Source organism: Rana temporaria, chromosome 5 (genome assembly GCF_905171775.1).
Source record: "Rana temporaria chromosome 5, aRanTem1.1, whole genome shotgun sequence".
In the NCBI taxonomy this organism is placed as follows: domain Eukaryota; kingdom Metazoa; phylum Chordata; class Amphibia; order Anura; family Ranidae; genus Rana; species Rana temporaria.
In genome coordinates, this window is record NC_053493.1 from 202,083,713 (window position 1) to 202,089,712 (window position 6,000).

At 43.3% G+C, this 6,000-nt stretch overlaps 1 protein-coding gene across 1 annotated transcript in view; it reads right to left on the reverse strand.

Moving 5' to 3' along the window:
* EPB41L4B (erythrocyte membrane protein band 4.1 like 4B) overlaps positions 1-6,000 on the reverse strand; it is a 334,961-nt gene that overhangs the window by 140,822 nt on the left and 188,139 nt on the right. The gene's annotated exons all lie outside the window — the stretch shown is intronic.

A 6,000-nucleotide genomic window follows, 5' to 3' on the forward strand; every position in this document is an offset into this window, starting at 1 on the left:
TTCCATTTTCTAATGATTGCTCCAACAGTGGACCTTTTTTCACCAAGCGGCTTGGCAATTTCCCCGTAGCCCTTTCCAGCCTTGTGGAGGTGTACAATTTTGTCTCTAGTGTCTTTGGACAGCTCTTTGGTCTTGGCCATGTTAGTAGTTGGATTCATACTGATTGTATGGGGTGGACCGGTGTCTTTATGCAGCTAATGACCTCAAACAGGTGCATCTAATTTAGGATAATAAATGGAGTGGAGGTGGACATTTTAAAGGCAGACTAACAGGTCTTTGAGGGTCAGAATTCTAGCTGATAGACAGGTGTTCAAATACTTATTTGCAGCTGTATCATACAAATAAATAGTTAAAAAATCATAAATTGTGATTTCTGGAATTTTTTTTTTTGATTATGTCTCTCACAGTGGACATGCACCTACGATGACAATTTCAGACCCCTCCATGATTTCCAAGTGGGAGAACTTGCAAAATAGCAGGGTGTTCAAATACTTATTTTCCTCACTGTATATGCCTTCATGGTATACGAAGGGAAGGACAACCAGCTGCATCCCCCTAATTGCCCAGACTACATGGAATCAAGCGGGAAAGTTGTTTGGGAACTCATAAACCCACTCCTGGAGAAAGGCTACCATTTGTACGTAGATAACTTTTATACAAGTTTGGCCCTGTTTCGCAAACTTCACAGAAATAACACTCCAGCATAAGAAAGAACCGGAAGGACTTTCCTTAAAGCCTCGTCAACAAGAAGTTAAGAGGGGAGACGACGAGTTCACGGAATGAGGAAATTCTGGCTGTGAAGTGGAGGGACAGAAGGGATGTCTACATGCTTTCTTCGATCCACAACAATACATTCGTTGAGATCACCAGGAGGAATGGCCCAATCTAAAAGCCAACATGCATCCACGAATACAATATGTTCATGGGGGTGTCGACTTCAACGACCAAATGCTTGAACCCTACCTTGCCACAAGACTAACATACCAGTGATATAAAAAAGTATGAATTTATTTGTTAAAATCGCGGGTGGAACCCCGCTTTTTTATTTTTTTTAAAGTCAACAGCTAAAAAAAAACTGTAGCTGCTGACTTATAATAAGGACACTTACCTGTCCTAGGGACCCACAATGTTGGCCCCCGGAGGCCGATCGCTTGATCCTGGCAGCTTCTGGCGCCACCATCCTTACCGAGGGAAACAGGCAGTGGAGCCTTGCGGCTTCACTGCCCATTTCCTACTGCGCATGCGCAAGTCTCGCGGCGCTTTTGTGAATGGGCGGCAGCTTTCTGGGATATAAAGTTCCCAGAAGGCAGCGCACCCCATTCCCCAGAAGACAACGCGGGGAGGACGAGGAAAAAGACCTGCTGCGGTATGGGAAGAGGCAGATTAGGAAGTTCCGCATAGCAACCGCCATTTCTGGTAAGATTTTTTTTTTAGGATGAACCTTCACTTTGATTTGGCCATATACAACAGCTATATTATCTTTCGCAACTCCACTGAAAGCCCCAAACCCTTCCTTGGCTACCAGGAGGAAATCACCACTGCCCTTATATTCCCGAACGGCCCACTAGAAAAAAATGAGAAAAAATGCCGGGTGTGCACCAAAGGAGGAGTAAGAAGAGACACCACTTATCATTGTGCCCAATGTCATTCCCAACCAGGCCTCTGCATAATTGACCATTTCTGTCGTTACCATACTTCCCCAAAATATTAGTGAAGTATGGTAAACATAACCCTCACACCCCTTATGCCTCTGCTTGCTCTGTAACTGACCCTGGCTTTTTCGACCACGCTTCTTCCTAACGATTCTGTACATACCTCTGCCTGATTTGAAACTGACCCTGGACTGTTTGACTATGCCTTTTGCCTGCCTCTTGGGCCAATCTTGTACCCTGCCACTGGACTAGTGGGATTCATAACACAGGGGTCTCACATATGCGAGGGGCTCCAGAATCGTTTTTTCTGGATGAAGAAAACCATTTTTGTTTTCTCATTCCTAGATTAGGGACTGGAAACTTGGAGGCTTCAAAAGAGATTTGGGTGGGAGAAGACTCTACCCCTGTCCCAATTCTGTCCTGAATGAGGCCCTACTTCTGCCTGTAGGACCTATGCCATCATGCCTCTGCCTGTCGCATGAACTGACCACACCACATTTCCTGCCTACTACCAGGACCAATATTTTGGCACTGCTAACAATCTCTGCCTCAGTGCAGGCAGAGATTGTCAGCAGTGCATCCCCCTAATTGCCCAGACTACATGGAATCAAGCAAAAAGCAAACACAATTGTCCAGGCAACAGGCAGGAATACGTCCACAGTCCATACAGGCAGCAGGCATGTATACTGTCCATATACATATGGACAGTATATACCTGCCTACTGCCTGTACTGACTATGGACGTATTCCTGCCTGTTGCCTGGACAATTGTGTTCGCTTTTGCTGACCAAGTCCCTGCCTGCTGCCTGGACCAGTGCTATCCTCCTGTGGACAAATGCGCTACTAAAACCACAGGTAATCTTTTGTTTACCCTTTGCTCAGCAGAAGGTATTTTGGGGTGCAGTTATTGGTATGTGCATGCTATGTGTCCCTAGAACATTGATGGTGTTCCTAGCATGTTGGGCCTCTGTATGTGGCCAGGCTGTGTAAAAGTCTCAGGAGGAAGAGTAACAGAATGTATTTCGGGGCGTCATTTGTGGTATACACATGCCATGAGAAATAACCTATTACAATGACAATTTTGTGGAAGGGGAAAAAAAAAACATCTTCATTTTGCAAAGAATTGTGGTAAAATCTTACTAAATACCTTGGAATGTCTACTTTCAAAAAAAGGGTCATTTGGGGGGTATTTGTACTTTCCTGGCTTGTTCGGGTCACAAGAAATGATGTGCCACCAGTACATCAGGTGTGATCATTTTTTTATGATTTGCACCACAGCTTGTAGACTAACTTTCACACAGACCAAATATTTTTTACCAAAGATATGTAGCAGTATAAATTGTGGCCCAAATTTATGAAGAACAATTAATAACTTGCCAAATATCACATAAACTAAGAAAAAAAAAATTTCTTCACAATTTTCTTTCTATTTATAGCGCGAAAAAAAACAAACCCAGAGGTGATCAAATACCACCAACACAAAGCTCAGTGTACAGTACAGTAACATTACAGTGGGGCAAAAAAGTATTTAGTCAGCCACCAATTGTGCAAGTTCTCCCACTTAAAGAGATGAGAGAGGCCTGTAATTGTCATCATAGGTATACCTCAACTATGAGAGACAAAATGTGGAAACAAATCCAGACAATCACATCTGATTTGGAAAGAATTTGCAAATTATGGTGGAAAATAATTATTTGGTCACCTACAAACAAGCAAGATTTCTGGCTCTCACAGACCTGTATCTTCTTCTTTAAGAGGCTCCTCTGTCCTCCACTCATTACCTGTATTAATGGCACCGGTTTGAACTAGTTATCAGTATAAAAGACACCTGTCCACAACCTCAAATAGTCACACTCCAAACTCCACTATGGTGAAGACCAAAGAGCTGTCGAGGGACACCAGAAACAAAATTGTAGACCCGCACCAGGCTGGGAAGACTGCATCTGCAATAGGCAAGCAGCTTGGTGTGAATAATCAACTGTGGAAGCAATAATTAGAAAATGGAAGACATACAAGACCACTGATAATCTCTCTCGATCTGGGGCTCCACGCAAGATCTCACCCCGTGGGGTCAAAATGATCACAAGAACGGTGAGCAAAAATCCCAGGACCACACAGAGGTTCCTAGTGAATGACCTGCAGAGAGTTGGGACCAACGTAACAAAGACTACCCCATCAGTAACACACTACGGTCTTTATATGACCGTATATCCTTAAGCGATCCTGTCACCTTATGCGATCACTCATTTTTATGTGATCATAAAAATTATTATATATATTTATTTTTTTACACAAACCTGTCCAAACAGCATCTTCAGTAACCGTGTACCTTCAGCAACTGTGTGCTTCAGCATCTGTGCCCTTTCGCAACTGTGCGTTTTTAGCAGCAACTGTGCATTTTAGCTACCGTGAGATCCAGCATATTGTGCATTTTTAGCAAATGTGCATTTCAGCATCCGTGCGATTTAGCAACTGTGCGATTTTAGTAAGTTTGTAAGCAAGCACCTGCTCAACTGCAGTTGGTCCTATACTTTAGCCTGTAGGATACCAAGCAAATAAGCAGCAAATATGCACTACGCTCATGCCTTTCAAACGTGTAGTTTAAAAACATGCAATTAAGCAAAAAATCTGAAAGCACGTATATTATGCTGTTCCTGCCCACAAGCAGATAATGACACTTTTAAAGTGAACTGCTAATAATCCAGGGGTGCATGTAATCATTACTTGTCTATACCCGTTCCTAAGCCAGTACTCACGGCCCACCGTTCTGTCTCCAAGGCCTATCCGACCTGTCAGCACAGGGCAATGGCAATTCCTCTTCCTGCTTAAAATAAAACAGGCTAGACTTTGAGAAAACCTGTGCCCTCTAGTGACTGGGGAAAAAAACAGTAGCCTGCATGAGCAAGAGTACAAGCATGATAGAACAGCACACTGCAACCAATGACCACCGGGAAAACAGACAGTCAGATCGCCTTTTTTTTAAATAGAAGCTGCAAACAAATGCAGACTCGCCATTCCTCGCTGCAGGGTACTGCTGGAATATCACAGCGGCCCAATCTTCACCCATCACGGCGGGTTGATGTCATGCCAGACCTTCAAGGATGGGGTCCCTTCTGAATGTAGGGTCCACTGCCTTGGACCTGTATGGTGCCCTGCCAGAGCAAAACCTGTGGTATAGCAATGTGACCAAGGTGCTGGATCCCAGGGCCCAGCTCTCCTAAGAGAAGCGTTACAGGCAAAACCTTGTTCTCTGGTACTGAGGCTCGGGTTCCATCCATTTTAGCCTTTGTTGCGGCTCTTTGAATGGATCCGTTAGCGTAGCTCCCTGACCCTGTTCAGGCCATCTATGGAGCACTTTTCAGCATATCATTAACCGTGACGAACATCTTAGACACTGGTGAAAAAACTGAGGTACTCCCTGTATGGGAGGGGACTTCCTGTCTTGATTATGCCAGTGTCCAGCACATGAAGGTGGGCGTATAACCCATATAGTAATTACTATAGTGCTCTGTGTCCCATGATGTATGATAAAGAAAACAGTATTCTGTAACTGCTTATAAAGTTTAAGCTGGAGCTCAGCAATTTGTTAGTCAAGTCCATCAAAATATGCTAACCTAATAATATCCTCCTCGCAGACTGACAATACCGCTGTTCTAAGGTTTCTGCTTCACTATTTCAACCAGAATGCAGACACCCTAAGCCACGTACACATGTATCAAAATTCGGGCCAGTTTAGCAGCGACCGGGTGATTGTTGGTCCATGTGTGGAGAGATCCCTGCATCGCTTGTGTGGGTGCAGGAATCTGAGTCCCCCCCCCCTCCTCCATTCAAGCAGATGGTTGAGTGAAAAAAAAACTGTGCAAGCATACCAAACTTTGAAAAGGAAGTGTGTTACCAGGTGAAATAAAAGAAACAACTAAAAAAAGAAAACCAATGCTGCTACCAAGTTTAAGGATTAGTAAGCTGTATATTACATTACATTTTGGATTTAATTCTGCTTTAATGTTAAGGTTTTGGAATGGCGGGGTCAAAGTCCAGATTTTAATACAGAATTTGTAGCGGGACTGAAGGGGGGGGGGGGGGGGACTAGCAGTGTACAAATGTGCAAAAGTTGATAAAGACTTGTATCCATACAGACTCAAGGCTGTCATTGCACCCTAAGGTGCATCTACTAAATACTTAACTTGTGTGTGTTTAATAATAATTGCAATTAATAATAATTGCAATTATTTAAATCCCTGCTTTTACTCTGACATGAAAGATCAATGTAATCATGGGAGATTTTAAATTCAAATTCATTTATAGATATATACATACATACATACATACATACAGTAATGGTTACAAA